The sequence below is a fragment of the Tursiops truncatus genome, chromosome 15 (genome assembly GCF_011762595.2).
Source record: "Tursiops truncatus isolate mTurTru1 chromosome 15, mTurTru1.mat.Y, whole genome shotgun sequence".
NCBI lineage: Eukaryota > Metazoa > Chordata > Mammalia > Artiodactyla > Delphinidae > Tursiops > Tursiops truncatus.
In genome coordinates this window covers 76,515,866-76,540,139 of record NC_047048.1, presented here as the reverse complement: position 1 = coordinate 76,540,139, position 24,274 = coordinate 76,515,866, and the positions used below count along the sequence as shown (strand labels likewise).

General features: G+C 42.0%; 1 pseudogene; it reads left to right on the top strand.

The window, feature by feature from the left end:
- Positions 1 to 531: 531 nt before the first annotated feature.
- Positions 532 to 2,221, top strand: LOC109551320 (large ribosomal subunit protein eL39-like; annotated as a pseudogene).
- Positions 2,222 to 24,274: the final 22,053 nt, after the last annotated feature.

Here is a 24,274-nt window from a genome sequence, read left to right as displayed (position 1 = left end):
ACTGAATCATTTTGCTGTACACCTGAAATTAACACAACATGGTAAATCAACTATACTTCAATTAAAAAAAAGAAAAAATTTAATATTGTAAATATTAAATACACTTAAATATAAAACAAGAAAAATTAAATTAAAAATTTTTTTAAAGAATTAAAGTAGAACCTACATTTGTGTCCACATGTTGCCATTTATGGTGCTCATTATCATTTTGTAAATCTGTTCACCTCCAGTATTGGTGCCTTCAGAGCAGAAAGATTCCCCTTTCCTTTCATCACCAGTAGACCTGCCATTCATAAACCATCTCAACTTCTCTCCATCTTAAAATATCTTGGGGGACTTCACTGGTGGTGCAGTGGTTGAGAGTCCGCCTGCCGATGCAGGGGACACGGGTTCATGCCCTGGTCCGGGAAGATCCCACATGCCGCGGAGCGGCTGGGCCCGTGAGCCATGGCCGCTGAACCTGCACGTACGGAGCCTGTGCTCCGCAACGGGAGAGGCCACAACGGTGAGAGGCCCACGTACCGCAAAAAAAAAAAAAAAAAAAATCTTGGGCTTCCCTGGTGGTGCAGTGGTTAAGAATCCGCCTGCCAATGCTGGGGACACGGGTTCGAGCCCTGATCCGGGAAGATCCCACATGCTGCGGAACAATTAAGCCCGTGCACCACAACTACTGAGCCTGTGCTCTGGAGCCCTCAAGCCACAACTACTGAAGCCCACGCTCCTAGAGCCCTGCTTCTCTTGTGCTCTGCAACAAGAGGAGCCACCACAATGAGAAGCCCATGCACCGCAGTGAAGAGTAGCCCCCGCTCGCAGCAACTAGAGAAAGCCCACGTGCAGCAACAAAGACCCAACTCAGCCATAAATAAATAAATATGTAAATAAATTTATTTTTAAAAAAGAAATAAAAGGAACTGCTAGTGGAAAAATTACTGTACGATATTAACAGTTTTTTAGATACTGCAGAAGAAAAGCTCAATGAATGAAGACATAGCAATAAAAACCATCCAAATTGAGAGACAGAAAAGACAAAAGATTGAAAAACATGAACAGAGTCACAGTGACCTATGGGACAATATCAAGTAGTCTAACATATGTGTAATTGAGGTCTCAGAATAAGAGGAGGGAAGGAGGCATGCAGAAAAAATATTGGATGAACTAAAGGCCAAATTTTTTCAAATATTGGTGAAAACTATCAATTCACAGAACCAAGAAACTAAATGAACACAAAGCAGGATAAAAATAAAACCACAAGAAGATATATTATCAGCATCAAATTCCTGAAGTTTTCCTCTGCCATTCTGGTGTGTGCAGTTGACTCTGTTCCTCACCATGTCTTCTCACAAGACTTTCAGGATCAAGTAATTCCTGGTCAAGAAAAAGCAGAATTATCCCATTCCTCAGTGGATTTGGTTGAAAACTGGTAATAAAATCAGGTACAACTCCAAGAGGAGACATTGGAGAAGAGCCAAGCTGGGTCTATAAGGGATCGCACATGAGATGGTACACATATTTATGCTGAATCAAGGTCATTTGCATCTTACCATCTCACCCTGAAAACCACTACTATCTGGACAACTGGATGTATTTTATTGGGAAAATGATTTTTCTCTGTTTTAGTTTATCTGCACTAGTAGTTTGGCTCAGAAATAAATATGTGAGAATCTTTTGTTGGAAACAAAAACAAAACCAAAAAACAAATTCCTGAAAACCAATGGCTAAGAGAAAATCTTAAGAGAAAGCAGGAAAAAAAAAGTCATTGAATATACAGGAAGAAAGAGTTACATTTCTTGTCAGACATTATGCAGGTCAGACACAATGGAAGTGCTGAAACTGTCAACCTAGAATTCAGTGAAGATACCTTTCAAAAATGAATGCAAAATAAAGATCATTTCAAACAAACAAAAATGAGAGAATGTGTCACCAGCAGAATGCACTGCAAGAAATGATAAAGAAAATTTCTCAAATGGAAGGAAAATGATACCTGATAGAAAACTGGATTACACAAAGGAATAAAAAAAAGCCAAAAGTGATAAATATATGGATAAATATAAAATACTTTTTTCCCCTCTATTTTTTTTTTTTTTTTTTTGCAGTACGCAGGCCTCTCACTGTTTTGGCCTCTCCCGTTGCAGAGCACAGGCTCCAGATGCTCAGGCTCAGCGGCCATGGCTCACGGGCCCAGCTGCTCCGTGGCATGTGGGATCTTCCCGGACCGGGGCACGAACCCGCATCCCCTGCATCGGCAGGCGGACTCTCAACCACTGCACCACCAGGGAAGCCCTTCCCCTCTATTTTTAATGTCTTTAAAAGATCATTGAAAAAAAAAAATCATTGAAGTACAGCATGGATAAAGGGGAAAAAAAAGAAATTTTACAAGGGAGAAACCTAACAAATACTACCTCTGATAGGCACTCAAAGTTAACATAAACTGTGTTGATAGTTCGTACCCTTGATGTGATGAGAATGGCTTTACTGCCATGGTCTTCCTCCCACAAACATATGACATCAGACAAATCCCAGTTGAGGACATGCTACAAGATACCTGCACAGTACTCCTCAAAACTGTCAAAATGAAAAAACACGAACAGTCTGAAAAACTGTGACAGCCAAGAGGAGCCTAAGAAGACATGACACTAAATATCATATGATATCCTGAATAGGGGTCCTCGCACAGAAGAAAGACATCAAATAAAAACTAAAGAAATCTCAATAAAGCATGCACTTTAGTTCATAATTAAGTATCAATATTAATTCATTAATTGTAATAAATGTACCATGTTAATGTAAGATGTTAATAATGGGGGATACTGTTTTTACTGTTTAAAGTGAAATTGACTGTTTAAAGCAAAAATGTCAAAGTATTTTAACATTTATAACCAAAGTAGTAATAAAATTTATGACAAAAAAAGCACAAAAGACATGTGGGGGAAATGGAAATATCTTACTACAAGTATTGTATTTGATGGTGGACTGCAATGCATTAAAATACATATGATAAACCCCAGAGCAACCACTGAAAAATAAAAAGATATAGCTAATAATCCAACAGTGAAGATAAAATGGAATCCTAAAAAATAACTCAATTAACCCAAAAGAAGGCAGGAAAAAAGAAATACAGAGAAGATGAGACAATAGAAAACAAAGAGCAAGATTGTAGACTTAACTCCAATCATATCAAAAATTACTATAAGTGTAAGTGACCTAAATATTCCAATTAAAGTCAGAGATTGTCAGCCTACATAAAAAGGCAAGACTCGGGCTTGCCTCGTGGTGCAGTGGTTAAGAATCTGCCTGCCATTGCAGGGGACACAGGTTCAAGCCCTGGTCTGGGAAGATCCCACATGCCACAGAACAACTAAGCCCGTGAACCACAACTACTGAGCCTGCGCTCTAGAGCCCACGAGCCACAGCTACTGAGCCCACGTGCTGCAACTACTGAAGCCCACGCACCTAGAGCATGTGCTCCGCAACAAGAGAAGCCACCGCAATGAGAAGCCCATGCACCGCAACAAAGAGTAGCCCCCATTCACCACAACTAGAGAAAGCCTGCACACAGCAGCGAACACCCAACGCAGCCAAAAATAAATAAATAAAAATTTTAAAAAAATACATCATGTTAAAAAAAAAGGCAAGACTCAACTATATGCCATCTCCAAGAAACCCATTTTAAATATAAAAATATAGAGATTAGAAGTAAAGAATTGAAAGAGATACACAATGCAAACACTAAGCAAAATAAAGCAGAGTGGCTATACTAATTTCATACAAAGTAGACTTCAGTACAAGAAGTATTACCAGGGATTAAATGGGACGTTTCAAAATGAAAATGGGGTCAGTTCACCAAATGACATAATGCTAAATCTGTATATCCTTAATAACACAGAACTGAAAGAATAATACAGGTACATAGTATGGAACTCAAAACAAAAAAAAATACGAAATGTTTGACACACTGACTGGGAGTTTATCTGTGAGATAAATTTCTATAAATTGAAGTGCTGGGTCAAAGTACATATTGATAAAAATCTGATGGATACTGCCTAACTGCTGTCAAGGGGAGATGGTGGGGTAAAGGAACAATTGCTGTTAGCAATAACCTAATAAGAATAAGAATAATAGCTAAGGGACTTCCCTGGTGGCACAGTGGTTAAGAATCCGCCTGCCAATGCAGGGGATGCGGGTTCGAGCCCTGCTCCCGGGAGATCCCACATGCCGTGGAGCAACTAAGCCCGTGCGCCACAACTCCTGAAGCCCGTGCACCTAGAGCCCGTGCTCCACAACAAGAAAAGCCACCGCAATGAGAAGCCCGTGCACCGCAACGAAGAGTAGCCCCCACTCGCCGCAACTAGAGAGAGCCTCCGCAGCAACAAAGACCCAACACAGCCAAAAATAAATTAATTTTTAAAAAAAGAATAATAGCTAAGATTTTTTTGAGTACCTACCATGTGCCATACTGTTCTCATTTATTAACTTTTTGCTCTCATGAGGGAGGCAGTCTGCCTCTCTCCCATTTTATAGAAGACTTCTGGGCTAGCAGATTATAAAAGGGAGTGTGAGTGCAGGGAGGGCGGATACTGCAAGTTATGTTTATCACAAATCCTGGAAATCTTCGCTTATACACATCTTTAAGTTTTCCTGTGTGACTGGGTAGCGAAAAATGGAGAATAGAGTAGCCAATTCATCTTCCACGACTCTCTCAGAGGATTGCTGTGCTTTGCGTTGCATTTTAGCTCTAGAGGCTGGAAACTGCCTTCCAGTACAGCTTTCTTAATGGACGTTGAAATGTGAATTTCATGTAGTTTTCATGCATCATGAAATAATCTTCTTTTGTTTCTCAACCATTTAGCCACAATAAAGTGCTTCACCTCAGTTGAACACCATACCCCTCCCTTTCCAAGATTTTCACCTCAGCACCACCACCCTGCCCCCACCCAGCTTAACATGCTTCCGTCTATTGTGAAAAGAAAATTCCATGAATGCAGAAGCAGAGACTCATGAATTTTCTTTTTTTTCCTCCTCAAGGTGCTTACCTAAGATGAGCTTTGTGATTGGAATGCAAAGGGGCATCAAACGGACTCCCAATCGCATTAGGGAAGATAAGCAGTTATCAGATGGTTTGACCGATTGGGTGGTTAAGTATTTTCCTGAGGAAGCCACTTTCAGTATTGCCTTCAGAGGAGCTTAACAAACTGGTTCTTGCCTCCTAAAGTTATGGTTGCTGACTTTTGCTTTTGCTATACTAATTGTTTTTCTGATCAGTTGCAGCCAACACAGGTTTTGATTTTACAAAGTAAAAGGGCTGGAAAATCTCCCAATTATTTTGCCCACCAAGGCAATCACCAAATCACTGAATGTGCTTGCCACTGTAATAACGGGTCATCTGTTTTCTAACATGAGAGTATGGGACAAAATAAGTTTCTTTTAGGACTTTCTTTCAAGATGAAGTCTTCCATTTCTAAAAGTAAAATTCTAAGCTGAATTGAGAGCCACTGGCAATGCCTCCTAAAGTGAAAATTCTTGGGGACTTAAAAAAAAAATTCTCAACCGCCCCCAAAACATACTAATCATTTTTAATCAACTTTTTCTTTTCTTTCTGACTACAGACATGCTCAGCATTTGGAAAAGTCCACTCACTGGACAAGTTGTAATATTCATTATAATCATAAAAATGACAAGGATTTTAAAAGCCAGATGCCAACCCAGTGAGAGAGAGCTTAACAGGACTTTTGGGCTGAGAAGCCCAGGGAGATTTTGAGTCTGCCGTGAGTAACTTGAAGGGAAATCCTGACTCCAATTATAAAGCAAAGACAAAATCCCCTCAATCCTTTCAATACATCCAACTTCTCTGGCCAAATTGTGTTCTTTCTCCTCCCCACACCCTACCCCCTCCAGCATTTCCATAAACAATATGGCTATCGGGCCAAGCCTCTTGGTCAGCAAATAAAGGCAGAGAGCTAAGTAAATTTGCTTCCCAGCAATTATTTTTGTGAGGTCACGGAGTTAAGCATTAAAAGAATACTACTGCGGATGGGGGTATTCAGTAACTGTATGATTTGTGCTGCAAAACTGACAAAAGGAGCCAGCCACTCTCCTACTTTTATACTCACAGAAATCATTGACTATGGGGTCTTTGTTCCCTAAATTCATCTAAGAGGAATCTTTCACATGAACGCCCCTGCATTCCTGCTAATCCCCTCCTGCACTCTGCTTCCCAAAGAAAGTCCATTTGGTCATTTGGTCTGAGTCTTCACCTGCAATTTATCAGGATAATTATGACCTGAAAAGAAAAGAAAGAAAATAAAGCAAGAACAAAGAAAAAAAAAAAAAGAAAAATCCACCAAGATCTTTAGCATCCAGAGCGGGAATGAGCAAACTTTTTCTGTAAAGGGGCAGAGAGTGAATATTTTTAGCTTTGCGACTCCTACAGTTTCTGTGGTGAGACTGCCCACCAATGTATGTGGAATAAAAACAGTCACCGACATCACTTAAGTAAATGACGGTGGCAGCTGGGTTCCAATAAAACTTTATGGACACCGAAATTGGAATTTCTGTAATTATGTGTCATACAAGTAGTATTCTTCTGATTGTCTCTTGACCATCTAAAAATGTAAAAACCATTTTTAGCTCATGGGTGGATTTGGTCCAGGGACTGTAGTTTACAGACCCTTGATCTAGAAGAATCTGGCCTTGGAAACCCCTTTTGGTCTGAATGAGGTCGTTCATGTTTGATGGGTCTTGCTCTTGTCACAGGCAGGTATGTCCACTTGACAGCACAGCTGGACAATGGTTTCTGGATTTTAATATCCTATTCAAAAACGTAGTGCGGAATTCCAGGAATTTAAGCCAGGAAACTGGACTTCATGCCACATACACTGAAAAATCCTCACCAGGATTTTTTTTTTTTAATTTATTTTTGGCTGCATTGGGTCTTGGTTGCTGCGTGCGAGCTTTCTCTAGTTGCGGCAAGCGGGGGCTACTCTTCGTTGCGGTACGTTGGCTTCTCATCGCGGTGGCTTCTCTTGTTGCGGAGCATGGCGCGCGGGCTTCAGTAGTTGTGCCTCACGGGCTCTAGAGCGCAGGCTCAGTAGTTGTGGCGCACGGGCTTGGTTGCGCTGCAGCATGTGGGATCTTCCTGGACCAGGGCTCGAATCCGGGTCCCCGGCATTGGCAGGCGGCTTCTTAACCACTGCGCTACGAGGGAAGCCCCTCACCAGGCTTTTAATTACAAATTAACCCATCCAAATCCTAGGAAACTTAGCATTCTGGTCAAACAGAGAACTGTCACCCAAGTGCCTTCCTGTAAACCATGTTTCTCAACCTCAGCGCTATTGATATTTGGGGCCAGATAATGCTCTGCTGTGGGGTCCATTCTGTACACTGTAGGATGTTGGCAGCATCCCTGGCCTCTACCCACGCTAGATGCTAGTTGCATCTCCCAAGTTGTGACAACCAAAATTGTCTCCAGCTGTTGCCAAATAACCCCCCGCGGGGGACAAAATCCTCCCCAGTGGAGAATCACTGATCTAAATCAACTCTGTCAGTAGGACTTTCTGTGATGATGGAATCGTTCTATATCTGGACTGCCTACTAACTATGAGACACTTGTGGGTACTGAGAACGTGAAATTTGCTAGTGCGCCGGAGGAGCTGCATTTTTAAATTTATTTAACTTTAATTATTTTAAAGTTAAATTTAAGTAGCTACGTGTGGCCAGCAGCTACTGTATTGGATGTGCTGCTCTAACTCATGACCACCGCCCACCTGCCCAACCCCAAAGTAGGACAGGAGAGGATGCACGGCTTTGAGTTAGGAACAAGGACTAGAGTCAGACACTGATTCTGACGTTCGTTCATTTATTCCATCAACACGATTCATTGAGCACCTAAAATGTCTGGCACTGTGCTAAGGATATAAGATGAACAAGAGGAATGCAGTCCCTGTCCCTATGGGGCTTTCAGTCTAGCGATGAGAAGAGAGAAAAATATAAATTTAAGTAAAGTAATTGAAAGTCATGATAGGGGCTCTCTGCCATAGAAAAAGCAGGTTGGGGGAGGTTCTCTTTGTTTTATTTTATTTTATTTTATTTTTTTTGCGGTACGCGGGCCTCTCACTGTTGTGGCCTCTCCCGTTCAGCGGCCATGGCTCACGGGCCCAGCCGCTCCGGGGCATGTGGGATCTTCCCAGACCAGGGCACGAACCCATGTCCCCTGCATCGGCAGGCGGACTCTCAACCACTGCGACATCAGGGAAGCCCCGGGAGGTTCTCTTTTAGATCAGGTGTTCTAGAGATGGCTCTCCAAGAGATATTTAAATTAAAATTGCAGTGTGAATTGTTTGACACAATACACAATGGAATAGAACAAAGGCCTAATGAATGTTAGCTGCTCTTCTTAAAAGCCAGCATTCATTTTATGACCTTTTATGACATTTCTTCCTTGCCAGGAACTCTTCTAATCCTCACAACAGTGTTACATCTAGTATCCCCATTTTACAGATGAGGAAAACTGAGGCATGTTAACTTGTTCAACAGTGCACATCTAGGATGTGATGGAGTTAGGGTTAGAACCCAAGCAGCCAAAAAGCGTATCTGTGCCTGCTATTAGATGAACTTTAGCAACTCATGTGAATTTTCCAGAGCACCCTGGGACCAAAATATACTGGTGTCAGTTTTTAAAGAGCCAGGCCTTACAAACTAGAGGTAGGGAAATAATAATAAGATGTGCTTTCCTGTCCTGGGGAAGAAGGACTTCTGCGTTCCTCATCTGTTGATTAGAATCTCCCAGCCACTGAGAACTCTATGTAATAAATTGTAACTCGTCTTGAGTGTGTGAAATCTCTTGTTTCTGGGCGCTAGGAAAGACACTGACTTTGCTGCATAATTTCTGGTGAAATATGAGGCACTGAGTCAGCTAGGAGACTCTCAGCTGAACATAAGTGAGAAGTTTCACCTCTCCAGTAGTAGCCCTGAAACCTTGACCATCAGAATGAGGAGGCTCCCTCTTCTGACTGCATTCACACCAAGGTAGTCCTCAAAAGAGAGTCAATTCTCATCGTTCCAGAAGTACATATTTTAGCCTACCGACTAAAATGTATTTGTAACCCCCAAGTCACACTCCCAGTTCTTTCTCGGTCTTTGGCGCACATGTGCAGAGCTGTCCAGACACGTGCTCTGCCTTCTCGGTTCAGCTCTCATACTGTAAATGGTGTCCTTTTTTCCATCCATTTAGTGCCATATTTCTCACACCCTTGTGCTTTTTGTTGATTTCATTGTTCAAAATGGTCCCTAAGCGCAGGGCTGAAGTGCTGGCTACCTACCATTCCTAAGCTCAGGAGGCTGTGATGTGCCTTAGGGGGAAAACACACATGTGAGATAAGCTTCCCCCCAAAACCAGTACTCATCAGCAGTCACTCCCCTTCGTCCCCTCCCTCCAGCCCCTGGCAACTACTGATCTAATTGTGTCTCTGTGGATTTGCCCATTCTGGACTTTTCATGTCAATGGAATCACACAGAACATAGTCCTTTGTGTCTGGCTCCTTTCACTTAGTGTAACATTTTCAAGGTCCATCCATGTTGTAACACAAATCAGTACTTCATTCCTTTTTCTTTGTTCTTATCACTTTCTCCTTCTTTGTTTTTGTTTGTTTTGGCGTTTTAAAAATTTACCCTCTTAACAGTTTTCAAGTGGACGTTATAGTATTGTTAACTATAGGCACATCCTTGTACAGCAGATGTCGAAAACCTTTTCATTTTATATTTATTTTTTATTTATTTTGGCTGCGCCGGGTCTTAGTTGCAGCACGTGGGACCTTTAGTTGCGGCATGCGAACTCTTAGTTGCACAGCGTGCATGCGGGATCTTGTTCCCTGACGAGGGATCGTGCCTGGGCCCCCCGCGTTGGAAGTGCAGAGTCTTACCCACTGGACGACCAGGGAAGTCCGAAAACGTTTTCATTTTGTTCGGCTGAAACTCTACACCTATTGAATAGCAACTCCCTGTTTTCCCTTCCTCCTAGCGCCTGGCAACCCTAAACCTGGCAACCACCCTTCTGCCTTTGATTTCTATGGGTTTGATTACTTTAGATACTTTATATAAATGGGATTATGTAGTCATTGTCTTTTGTCATTGGTTTATTTCACTTAGCATAATGTCCTCTAGGTTCCTCCACGTTGTGGCATATGAAAAGATTTCCCTCTTTTTTTAAGGCTGAATAATATTCCTCTGTATATATATACCACATTTTATTTATCCATTCATCCATTGGTGGACATTTAGATTGCTTCCACATATTAGCTACCGTGAATAACGTGGCAATGAACATGAGTGTACAAGTGTCTCTTCAAGACCCTGTTTTCGGGCTTCCCTGGTGGTGCAGTGGTTGAGAGTCTGCCTGCCAATGGAGGGGACACGGGTTCGAGCCCTGATCTGGGAGGATCCCACATGCCGCGGAGCAACTAGGCCCGTGAGCCACAACTGCTGAGCCAGCATGTCTGGAGCCTGTGCTCTGCAACGAGAGGCCGCGACAGTGAGAGGCCCGCGCACCGCGATGAAGAGCGGCCCCCGCTCGCCGCAACTAGAGGAAGCCCTCGCACAGAAACAAAGACCCAACACAGCCAAAAATAAATAAATAAATAAATAAATTAAAAAAAAAAAAAAGATCCTGTTTTCAATTCTTTAGGATATATACCCAGAAGTGATAGAGCTGGATCATATGGTAGTTCTGTTTTTAATTTTTTGAGGAACCTCCGTACTTTTTCCATAGTAGCTGCACCGTTTTATAATCACACCAACACTGTGTGAGAGTTTCAATTTCTCTACATTCTTGCCAACACTTGTTATTTTCTGGGGGTTTTTTGATAGTAGCCATCCTAATGAGTGTGAAGTATATCTCCTTGTGGTTTTGATTTGCATTTTCCTGATGATTAGTGATGTTGAGCATCTTTTCATATGCTTCTTGACCGTTTATATATCTTTGGAGAAATGTCTATGCAAGTCCTTTGCCCATTTTCTAATCACGTTGTTGTCATTGTTATTGAGTTGTAGGAGTTCTTTATATATTCTGGATATTAACCCTTTATCCAGTATATGGTTTGAAAATATTTCATTGTTTGCCTTTTCACTCTGTTGATGGTTTCCTTTCCTGTGCAGAAGTTTTTAAGTTTGATGTAGTCCCATTTGTCTATGTTTTGCTTTTGTTATCTGTGCATTTGGTGTCATATGCAATAAATCATTGCCCATTCCAATGTCATGAAACTTTTCCCCTATATTTTCTTCTGGGAGTTTTATAGTTTCAGGTCTCATGTTCAAGTTTTTATTCTGTTTTGAGTTAACTTTTGTATATGGTGTAAGACAAGGGTTTATCTTCATTCTTTTGCATGTGGATATCCAGTTTTCCCAGCATCATTTGTTGAAAAGACTATCCCTTCCCCATTGTGTTATCTTGGCACCCTTTTTTTTTTTTTTTTTTTTGCGGTACGCAGGCCTCTCACTGTTGTGGCCTCTCCCGTTGCGGAGCACAGGCTCCGGACGCGCAGGCTCAGCGGCCATGGCTCGCGGGCCCAGCCGCTCCGCGGCATGTGGGATCTTCCCGGACTGGGGCACGAACCCGCGTACCCTGCATCGGCAGGCGGACTCTCAACCACTGCGCCACCAGGGAAGCCCTTGGCACCCTTTTTGAAGATCATTTGACCATATAATGGGTTTATTTCTGGACTGTATTCTGTTCCATTTTTCATTCCTTTTTATGACTCCCTTGTATGAATGTACCACATTTTATTTATCTATCAGTAAGTAGATGATTGGATTGTTTCCACTTTTTGGCTATTAGGAATAATGCTGCTATAAATATTCATGTACAAGTTTTTGCATAGGCATATATTTTCAATTCTCTTGACAATATACCTAAAAGTAAAATTTCTTGGTCAATGGAAATTCTATGTTTACCATTTTGAGGAATCGCCAAACGGTTTTCCAAACTGACTGTACCATTTATATTTCCATCAGCAATGCATGAGCATTCCAATTTCTCTATATCCTTGTCAACACTTGTTACTGTCCATTTTTTAAATTATAGCTACCCTAGAGGGTGAGAAATGATATTTCATTATAATGTTGGTTTGTACTTCCCTGATGACTAATGATGTTGAGTATCTTTTTATGTGCTTACTGGCCATTTATGTATCTTCTTTGGGGAAATGTCTACTCAAATTTTTTGCCCTTTTTTTTATTGAGTTATTTGTCTTAAAAATTTTTTTTTTTTTTTTTTTTTTTTTGCCGTACGTGGGCCTCTCACTGCTGTGGCCTCTCCTGTTGCGGAGCACAGGCTCCAGACGTGCAGGCTCAGCGGCCATGGCTCACGGGCCCAGCTGCTCCACGGCATGTGGGATCTTCCCAGACCGGGGCACGAACCCGTGTCCCCTGCATCGGTAGGCGGACTCTCAACCACTGCGCCACCAGGGAAGCCCCAATAAAATTTTTAAGTTGCAAGAGTTCTTTATATATTCCAGATACTCATCCTTTATCAGATATATGATTTGCAAATATTTTATGGCAAAGAGTTAATCAGGCAATGAAATGATCAGATTAGTGTTTTACAAAGATGACTTGTAGGTGGCGCAGTGGTTAAGAATACGCCTGCCAATGCAGGGGACACGGGTTCGAGCCCTGGTCTGGGAAGATCCCACATGCCGCGGAGCAACTAAGCCCATGCGCCACGACTACTGAGCCTGCTCTCTAGAGCCCATGAGCCACAACTACTGAGTCTGTGTGCTACAACTATTAAAGCCGGCGTGCCTAGAGCCCGTGCTCCACAACAAGAGAAGCTACTGTAATGAGAAGACCGTGCACCACAACAAAGAGTAGCCCCCGCTCGCTGCAGCTAGAGAAAGCCCACGCGCAGCAATGAAGACCCAACACAGCCAAAAATAAATAAATAAAATTTGAAAAAAAGAAAAAAGATGACTTGTACAAGTTCATTCATCCTTAGCTGTTTACCAAGGGATAGAGTTTATAATGGTACCCCATGGATTTCTCTTTATGTTCAACTCATCAACTAGGAATAGTATGATTTTTACAAATATTAGTTGTGGCTAGAATAATGATACATTTATATGTATATGTCACCATTAGACACTGTCTTAAGCATTTTACATGTTTTAAACTCATTTAGTCCTTCTGTAATTACTCTCATCCATCCCATTTTATAGATGCAGAAATTAAGGTGTAAAGAATTTATGAACCTTGTCCAGGATCACACAGCTAGTGAATGATTAGAAACTCAGATTAGAAGCCAGGTTTCTGGATCCCAAGTCTGAGTATTTAATCACGACACTGCAGTGAGACTCGGGGGCAGCTGGGGATCTTTCTTCTCATCTGAAATCTCATTCCTAGTTTGTAACCTAAGGTAGGCTCTCAGCCTCATCATTCTAAAATTGGGTTATTTAATTAGGTAATTCCCAGTGCCTTTTTCTTCTCGAAAGTCTGTGATGCCTTGGCCACATCTCTCTGAACCAGGCGTTTAGAGATGGCTTTACAGCTCTCAATCAATCTCATTTACATCATCCCAGAGAGGCAGTTGAGTGATTTGGGGCAGTTTCTGCAGTCACATGTTCTCGGGTTCAAATCCCAGCTCTGCCACTTGGAGGCTGTGTGACCGTGGGCAAGTCGGTTAACCCTTCTGAGGCCCAGGATCCTTACCTGTGACTTGAGTGTACTAACAGCTGTGCCCCTTTTTAGGTTATTTAGGAAATTAAGTGACGTAATGCATTCACAGCACCTTGCTCATAGTTCACACCCAATTACATAATTGTAAATGAAAATAAATAATAGAAGTTTAACAACCAGCGACATAGTTATAATTGGTTTCATTTTACTAATAAAAACATTTGGGGTCAGTGACAGTGAGTGACGGGACAGTCCCAAGACCACGCTGTTGCTAAGTGTCACTTCAAGACTTTCACTCTAGCCTTCCAACACCAAATCTTGTGGGGGTTTTCCCCCATAAATCTCCCCAGAGGACGTAGGAAACAAACACAGAGTTCACCTACGAATTATTTATTCAGTCAGACTCTGGAAACACCATGAAGTCTTGCATGACAAAATAAGTCACATACTTTTTCTCTATATTTCACTCAAGGGAACTATAAACATATGTTTTCAAGTTAAATATAAATGGTATTTCATTGAAAGGAACTGTGAAAATCAAATCGGGATTGTGTGAAATACTGATATTACAATTTAATAGCAATGAAAAAATATCAATCTAAGATTCAATTATGAGATTTTTTTTTTTTTTTTTTTTGCGGTACGCGGGCCTCTCACTGTTGTGGCCTCTCCCGTTGCGGAGCACAGGCTCCAGACGTGCAGGCTCAGTGGCCATGGCTCACGGGCCTAGCTGCTCCGCGGCATGTGGGATCTTCCTGGACCGGGGCACGAACCCGTGTTCCCTGCGTCGGCAGGCGGACTCCCAACCACTGCGCCACCAGGGAAGCCCTATGAGATTTTTAAATTGAGATGATGACATATAACATTGTGTAAGTTTAAGGTGTACAACAACATGCTGATTTGATACATTTATATACTGCAATATGATTACCGTCAAAGCCTTAGCTAATACCTCTGTCACATCACATACTTATCTTTTTTACGTGTGATGAGAACATTTAAGATCTAGTCTCTTAGCACTTTTGAAGTATATAATACAGAGTTATTGACCAGTTATAAGGTTTAACTGAGGAAAGTTAGGAAGGGTCAATATATATTGTGATATATAGGATTTTCTTTAAAGAAAAAAAATTCCAAATGAGAAGGATATGAAGGATTAAATTATTTCCTTTTTCCTCAAATTATAAATTCCAAGATTAAACCTGAGGTATCTCTTCCCATTCCAGAGGCTGAATTGTTTTTTTGTGTTTTTTTTTAAACTAATTTATTTATTTTTGGCTGTGTTGGGTCTTCGTTGCTGCACGTGGGCTTTCTCTAGTTGCGGTGAGCGGGGATACTCTTGGTTGCAGTGCGCGGGCTTCTCATTGCAGTGGCTTCTCTTGTTGTGGAGCACGGGCTCTAGGCGTGTGGGCTTCAGTAGTTGTGGCTCACGGGCTTCAGTAGTTGTGGCTCTCTGGCTCTAGAGCGCAGGCTCAGTGGTTGTGGCACACGGGCTTAGTTGCTCCGCGACATGTGGGATCTTCCCAGACCAGGGCTCGAACCCGTGTCCCCTGCATTGGCAGGCGGAGTCTTAACCACTGCGCCACCAGAGAAGTCCCCTGATTTGTTTTTCATCACTAATAGGTAACATACCTTTCTGCGGCAGGAGAAAAAAAAAAAAAAACCCTCAGCCTTAAATGCAGCTTTCAGGAAGAATGTTGACTGATTAGGAAAATATCACTGTATTTATCTGCCAAGGAATCCTTCTCCTTGTTGAGAAGCAAAAGTCATTGCTTTTATTTTCTTTCTAGCAGCATCACTGTTCGGTTCCTCACCAGTGAGGAGAGAAACGTGAACAGTCAATCCCTAGGGTCCTTTGGTCCAAACTCAAGGTAAAATTGAATTCATGCCGGGTGGACCCGGCTGAGTTTCTCTGAAGTGAGCAGCTTGGCAAGGAGAATCCTCACAGGCATTTAATAAGGTTTAATGCAGCTTGTAGCTGAAGCAGCTTGGGCGTGTAAATTGCCGGAAGCACCCCAGAACTAAGGATGCGCCCTCGGAAGCTTTGTCAGGAAGGGGTGGTATCAAGGATCATAAATTGCCCTGTGGCTTTTCAGGATTTTATGAGCTCCCAGGCCTCTGGCACAATAGGCTGCAGGATGACTCTTAACACCTCATTAAGGTTGTTTTTTACCAAATGCTAATAATAAAAAGGAGCGCTAAAAGCCTGGCTCATTTTTATTCCGAATCCTCTCCTCTGGAATATAAAAAGATGTCATAAAATGGAAATACAATGGAGCGCCCACATCTTGGGTAGACTCATTAAAATGCTGGTGTTGACAGAAATCTGAGGAAGTCAAGCCTGGGCCTCTGGGTGGGAAACTGTCTTGCCCTCCTGGTCAAGGGGCCTCCAGTCTCTGGAGAAATGAAAGGCCAGAGAGGCCCATAATCCCTATATGGCTTCATCTCCAACTGCGAAATATCATCTCAGACTTTTTCTTTCTGATCACAGGACAGCTTTGCCAATGGGGCCTTTTCTTCAGCTGTCTCCAAAGTTCTTTTATTTATTATATATTCTATGGTACCTATTAGGGCCAAAACTAATTAAAAAAAGAAAAGATCAGTGCTACAAAGAGGGGTGTATTCATAAATCCCAGGACAATGAGAAACGTTATTGCATCTGAGCCCCAGAATTTGTTCTTATTTCTGGAGACTCTGGCGTGACGCAGTGCAGTAGAATTGGAGACACACTACATCACTGTCCAGCTGTGTGACCCTGGCACGGGACCTCTTCTCCCTGTGCCCTGTGTCCTGCTCTGTAATCTAAGACCGGGAGTCGCAATGCCTACCTCTGAGATAGGTTCTGAGGATTGAACAAGGTGATGCTGGTAATATGCTTGGTATGAAGCCTGGCAGACAGAAAACCCTCAATGCATGGTACTTCGTCTTCATTCATTCATGCGTGCAACATGTATTTCCTGAGCACCTATTTCGTGCCTAGCACTGTTCCAGCATCAGATGAACACAAAATCTGTACCCTCCTAAACTGACCTTTGAGTAATTGTGCTTCGAGGTACAGGAAGCTGAGGGCAGGAGGGATCTAATAGCTACTGTGCCCCTTGCAAGGCGTGAGATTCTAGGTGAATCCCTCAAGCTCTGGGGTGACAGGATCCATCAGAAACCGTGGGCCTTTTCTTGGTTTAGCCCAGCGTTTCTCAACCTCAGCACTATTGCCATGCACAATAGCTGGGGAAGAAGGGGGCCGTCCTGTGCGTTGTAGGACATTTAGCAGCGTCCCTGGCTTCTACCCACTAGATGCCAGTAGCACCTCCCCCCCAAGTTTCGACAACCACAGTTGTCTCCAGACAGTGCCACGTGTCCCCTCGGGACAAAATCGATTCAGTTTCCTCATCTCTGAGCTGGAATAACAACCTTATCTATTTCACAGATAGTGAGATGTGGGAAGGGAATGAAATAAAACCCTGCCTGGCGCACGTAAGCCTCAATAAAGGGATGCTTTCATCTCTCACCTCTGGAGAGGACTTTGGTGTAGCCAGACTTTCCTGTTGGTCACAGGTGCTCTGAACTCCGAGATATGCTGAATTTGGTGGGGAAATCTCACCTTGTCCTGTCTTGAGAGCACCCAGGCGGTGAGGCGAGCAGGAAGGGGTCTGCGCAGCCACGGCCAGGGTACATCTGTGAGTGATTTATTGACCACCTTTCCAACTTGGCCTTTGCCAGTGAAAAGGTCCAGACAGTTATAGAAAATTAGACTTGACTTTTGAACATGCAAACGCAGTTCAGGTGCAAGTCTGACCCTCTGGGGCCTTCTCCTGCCCTCCTGGTTAACGAGGAAAGCATGCTTGCTTCCAAGTCCTTTTTGGTGGGAAGCTTCTGGAAACCCCAGAGATCCCCATTTGTGCAGGAGGCCAATTAAGAAACAAGAGGAAAGAGAAATAGAGCAATTCAGAGCATGGGCTATGGAGACATGGATACTGTTTCAGTGTGACCTTGGGCAAGTCATTTCCACTTTCTGAGCCTCAGTTTCTTCATCTGTCAGATGGGAATCATAATAATACCACCACCCCCATTTGGTTGTGAGGATTAAAGGAGAAAAAGCAAGTAAAGAGCTATCTTTGCCTAACCCACAGTAGAACCCAATAAATGATAGCTAAATATGAAAAAAAAAAAAAAATGCCGTTGCCCTGCTGAGTCCCAGGCATTGCTTGTCCTCAAGACACAGAGGAAGTAGGTTGACCAAGCCACCCAGGTTTTGCCTGTGACTTTCCCAGGTTTAATCCCGGGAAATTCTTCAGTACCTGGCAAACTAGGGACAGTTGGCCACCCTAAGGAATGACTTCGAAAGTGATTTTCTGGTTCAGTGTCCTGGGTAGAGAGCCCAGTAGGGTAACACTGTGACTAGCTGGTGGTTTGGGAAAAGCTGTGAGCCCCTCACCACATGGGCGGCTCCAGGAGAGAAGATGCTTTGTTAGTTTCGAGGGGAGGTTTACAAGCACTCTTCTTGAAGGTTTAATGGTCCCAGGTGATTTATCTTATCTGGAGAGTCATTGCTATAAGGAGAAACCTGCTTCTCTGAGCTTCTGCTTTCCTTTACCATCAAACCTTTCATCTTCTCTGAGAGTCGTCTCCATCCTCCATAAATAACCTTATTACGGCCACACAAAGGCAGGGCCCTGCCGCCTGCAAGACTGGACTTCTCAAATCGTGGTTTCATAAACCAGTTTGACCAGAACATGGGAATACTTCATAGGATCTACTGGGATATTTTAAATGCATGGAGAGATGCAGAGGCACTAGGGTGGCAGGTCAGTGCCGTAATGAGCCCAGAATCGCACACCACCTGCTCTCAAAAGTGGGGACTTAAGGAGAAGTTATCCACTGAACTACCTTCCCCTGGATGTCTCTGAGTACTTAACACAAAGAATGCCTTCCCACGGTAAAAATCCTACCAAATGAGGTAAACAACAAGGATGTTTGTATATCGTTGTGCTTTAAACCAGTACCGTCCAATAGAACTTTCCACACTGACGGAAATGTTCTGTAATCTACCTCATCCCATGTGGTAGCCACTAACCAAAGTGACTCTTGGGCCCTTGAAATGGTGCCAGTGTGACTGAGGAACTAAAGTTTTAATGTTATTTCTTTTTTTTTTTTTTTTTTTGCTGTACTTGGGCCTCTCACTGTTGTGGCCTTTCCCGTTGCGGAGCACAAGCTCCGGACGCGCAGGCTCAGCGGCTATGGCTCACGGGCCCAGCCGCTCCGCAGCATGTGGGATCTTCCCGGACCAGGACACAAACCCATATCCCCTGCATCGGCAGGCGGACTCTCAACCACTGCACCACCAGGGAAGCCCCTGTTATTTCATTTTAATTAATTTAATTTAAGAGCCACACGTAGCTGGTGGCTACCATATTGGGCAGTAAAGTTTTAAAATAATAAACAGAGATTTACAATAAAAAATATCACTGTGAAGCCCGTGCTTATAATTTCCTTTTCAGATCCCAAAAGTATGGAGGGAATTTAACAACTATATCAGAACAGTGGTCCTATGCTTTTGTAATGTTATGCGTGCTGGTCATATCAGAGTTACACATCAACTCAAAGTTAGGTATGAACCAGGTCCCTGGAGCTTTGCTTTGCTTTTCATACCTGTGATGGTCAACAGAAAATTTGGACGCTTAGAATGAATTAAACCTCAGAAAAATGTTTGCTAAAACATTATTAAAATATTAAATTACAGAATGAATGCATCTTGTATTAAAGATTGAAGAAAATAGTCAAACAATTAAAAAGGTATATAAAATGAAAAGTGAACAGCAATATATACCACCTGTAAATTATTTCAGGCTTTTTTTCTCCATACATTTTAAAAAGTATGTGTCTTTATGGAAAATCATATATAAATATATATCACATATATATATTTTATATATATAAATATATATTTTATATATATCACTTATATATATATATATATTTTTTTTACAAAACTGGGATCAATTATGTGTATTGATCTACATCTTGCTTAGTTTAATTTTTTTTTTTTTTTTTTCGGTACGCGGGCCTCTCACTGTTGTGGCCTCTCCCGTTGTGGAGCACAGGCTCCGGACGCGCAGGCTCAGCGGCCACAGCTCATGGGCCCAGCCGCTCCACGGCATGTGGGATCTTCCTGGACTGGGGCACGAACCTGCGTCCCCTGCATCGGCAGGCGGACTCTCAACCACTGCGCCACCAGGGAAGCCCCGCTTAGTTTAATTTTAATTTTAATAAGAAGTAGCTTAAAACTTTTCTGTTACAAAAATGTCAAAACCACATAGAAAAAACAGTCCACATCACAGCTCTCCTTTTTTACTCCCTTCTTAGAATCAGTATCGTTGTGGTGTGTAGTCGTCCAGATTCTCCTGTGCGTTTGTACCCATATAAAAATTCGTAGCCTTTTGTGTATTAAAAAATACATAAATTGGATCAAACTGTATATATTGTACCCTAACTTTTCTTTCTCACTTGAAAAAATGTTAGTAATACTTGGAGTATCCCCCATTCTCTTAAACTGCTTCACAGATTTTTTTGAATGTGAATGAAACAGTTTGTTTGGCTATATCTATCCATAATGGAGAGTTAGCTGGGTTCCAGTTTATCATTACTAATACCATGCTGCAACACGCACTTCGTAAACACCATGCTGCCTACATGTGGGAATAGTCCTTGTGGATATTACCCAGGAGCAGGGTTGCTGCGGGGAATGTGATCCACATTTAAATTACCTTCTCTACTGGATTGAATACTGTGCTCCTAAAATTCTTTTCCTTCCCAGAACCTCAGAAGGTGACCTTGTTTGGACATAGGGTCATGGCAGATGTAATTAGTTAAGATGAGGTCATACTAAAGTGGGGTGAGCCCCTAACCCAGTGATCGGTGTCCTTGTAAGAAGAAGAAAAAGAGACAGGGACAGAGACCCACGAAGACACCATGTGAAGACAGAGGCAGAGATCAGAATGATGAGCTGCAAGCCTGGGAACAGAACAGTGAGAGGATAATCTCTGTTGTTTTATTTTATTTTATTTTATTTTATTTTATTTTATTTTTATTTTTTTGCGGTACACGGGCCTCTCACTGTTGTGGCCTCTCCCGTTACGGAGCACAGGCTCCGGACGCGCAGGCCCAGCGGCCATGGCTTATGGGCCCAGCTGCTCCGCTGCATGTGGGATCCTCCCGGACCAGGGCACGAACCCGTGTACCCTGCATCGGCAGGCGGACTCTCAACGACTGCGCCACCAGGGAAGCCCTCTGTTGTTTTAAACCACTTACTTCGTGGTTATTCGTTGTGGCAGCCCTAGGAGACTAATATACCCTTAAAATATTGACACTCCCACTAACCAGCATATACGGGTTCCTGATAGCCCTTAAGTCCATACCCTCACCAACACTGAGTGTTACCCCTCTTTTCTTTTAAGTAAATGTTTTATTTTGAAATAATTTAAATTTACAGAAAAATCGCAAATATAGTACAGAGTTCCCTTATGTCCTTCATCCAGCTTCCCCCAAAGTTAACATATTACCGTGTTATTGTGCATCTGTCAAAACTCAGAAATTAGCCCTGGTAAAATGCCACTAACTAAACTACAGACTGCATTTGGATGTCACCATTCCAAGAGCCAACCCAGCAAACCACATTGCATGTAGACTCTATTTTTTTTAATATAGATTTTCATTTACCACGTGGAGGAAAGCAATTTGAGAAGAGTCCTTCTTATCTTTTAACAAAAGGTTTAATAATCGTACATTTGGAACTATTTCACATATTCAGAGAAATGCAAACAAATAATGGAACAGATAGACCTGTTTTTACACCATCCAGATTTAATAAACATTAATACCTACAAATCCATGATTCTTTATCTACACTCACAGAATATAAAAAGCCCTGAAAACCGGTACCTGTAGCTGATGGGAGGCTATGTATAATCCTAACATTTCACCTAATTTGAAATACAGACATTTTATTGCAAATATAGCAATGTGTTTGATTACAGGCGATGCCCCAGGTTCCACGGGGAATATTGTGGATCTCTATCAGATTAGTTTCAAAAATCTTTTTATACAATTTTAAAAGGAAAAATATCATAACAGATAGCGCTAACCTTCCACCCACCTTTCATGAGCTCATTTCCCTCTATCCCTCCCCCAGGGAAAACCCCCAGCCTGAAGTTGGAGTTTCTCTTTCCTGGATGTTTTAATGATTTTTACTTACATATACTTATGAAAAGATATCATTTTGTATTCTTCACTACAAAAATAAGGCACACTTCATGAAGTTTCAGTTTTATCATTCATACTATGTCCTTTGATTAAAGTGTCAGAAATCAATAGCAAAAGGATGACTACGGAAACCCCACACATTTGGAACATTTAAAACACATTCTGAAAAAGTCGTGGCTAAAGGAGAAATCCTTATTGAATTTGGGAATTATTATAACTCAACAATAATCAAAATGCTACACAAGGGCTTCCCTGGTGCCGCAGTGGTTGAGAGTCCACCTGCCGATGCAGGGGACACAGGTTCGTGCCCTGGTCCGGGAAGATCCCACATGCCACGGAGCGGCTGGGCCCGTGAGGCATGGCCGCTGAGCCTGCGTGTCCGGAGCCTGTGCTCTGCAACGGGAGAGGCCACAACAGCGAGAGGCCGGCGTACCGCAAAAAAAAAAAAAAAAAAAAAATGCTATACAAATCTTAGGGGTTGCGACTAAAGCAGTGCCTAGAAGACTGTGAGGGAATTAAATGCTTAAGAACATAAGTCAGAAAAATAGCAGAATCTTCTCAAAAAAACAGAGGAAGGAAATAATAAAAATAAAGGCAGAAATTAACAAAATAGAAAACAGATACAAAAGAAAGAATCAACGCAATCAAGAATTGGTTCTTTGAAAGTCTAAGATTGACAAATATCCAGCTAAAATATCAAGGAAAAAAAACAGAACAGAACAAATAAACAATATCACAAGATGGTAACTATACATACAGCAAAGTTTTAAAGCACAAGGACATGAGGAACAACTTTATGCCAATAAATTTGAAAACTTGGATGAAATGGTTTAATTCCTAGGAAAATATAACTTGTGAAAATGAGCTCAACCTGTAGAATCAGATTTTTAAAAGAATTTAACAGGCTGATTCTAAAAGTTTTATGACAGGGCAAGTGGCCAAGACAGCCAAGGAAACTCTCATGGAAAACAACTTGGGAGAAATGCACCCGCCAAATATTAAAGATCATTTTCTAAATCTGTAGTTAATAAGACAATGTAGTATTGGTGTAGGGAGAGAAAACCAAACCAGTGGGGTAGAGCAAAGAGCCCAGGAATGTAGCCATGGAAAAATTTTAATTATAATAAGATTTAATCTATTATTAAGATGATCGTGTACCTCTGTGGGGAATGAGAGTCAATGAATGGTGCAAGATAATTAGTAATCCACAGGAAAAAAAATAAAATTAGATCTTGTCCTCATACCAGACATAAAAATCTATTCCAAAGGGTGAATTTTGTAGTATGTGAATTATATCTCAAAACCAAAATATATTCCAGATGATTAAAGACTAAAATGTGAAAAGCCAATATTTAGGAGATAATATAAGGAAATATTTTTATAAGCTTGGGTTATGAAATGATTTCTTATGTAAGACACAAAAGACAATTCATAAAGAAAAAAATTGGTAAATACAACTACATTAGAATCCAATGAATTGATAAATACAACTACATCAGGGGACATCACGAAGAAATTGAAAAGATGAGCTAGGAGAAGATTACATTTATAGTTATTAGAAGATTATCCAGAATATGTAAAGAACTTCTACAAATCAATAAGAAAAGGCAAAGTTTAACTGAAAAATGGACAAAATACTTGAATGGGCATTTCTCAGAAGAAACATAAATGCCCAATAAATGGATAAAGGATGACCAACTCATTAATAATGAAGAGAATGTAAACTAAAATAACCAGGTTGGCAAAAACTAATAAATTTGAGAGCATCAAATGTTGGTGAAGACATAGGACAGGGACATCCCTGGTGGCACAGTGGTTAAGAATCCACCTGCCAACTCAGGGGACATGGGTTCGAACCCTGGTCCGGGAAGATCCCACATGCCGCGGAGCAACTAAGCCTGTGTACCACAACTACTGAGCCTGAGCTTTAGAGCCCTTGAGCCACAACTACTGAAGCCCACGCTCCCTACAGCCCATGCTCATCAACAAGAGAACCCACCAAAATGAGAAAACCGTGCACCGCAACGAAGAGTAGCCCCCGCTCGCCACAACTAGAGAAAGACCGCACGCAGCAACAAAGACCAACACAGCCAAAAATAAATACATAAATAAATTTATAAAAAATAAAAATACTCATGCCTGGGTCCCACCGAAGGGATTCCAGTTTAATTTGTCTGGGGGTGAGGCTCAGGCATAAGGATTTTTTGAAGTTTCCTGAGTGATTCTAAAGTGCAGAGGTTGAGGGAATTCCCTGGCAGTCCAGTGGTTAGGACTCCGAGCTCTCACTGCCGAGGGTCTGAATTCAATCCCTTGGTCCGGGAACTAAAATCCCACAAGCTGCACGGGGTGGCCAAAA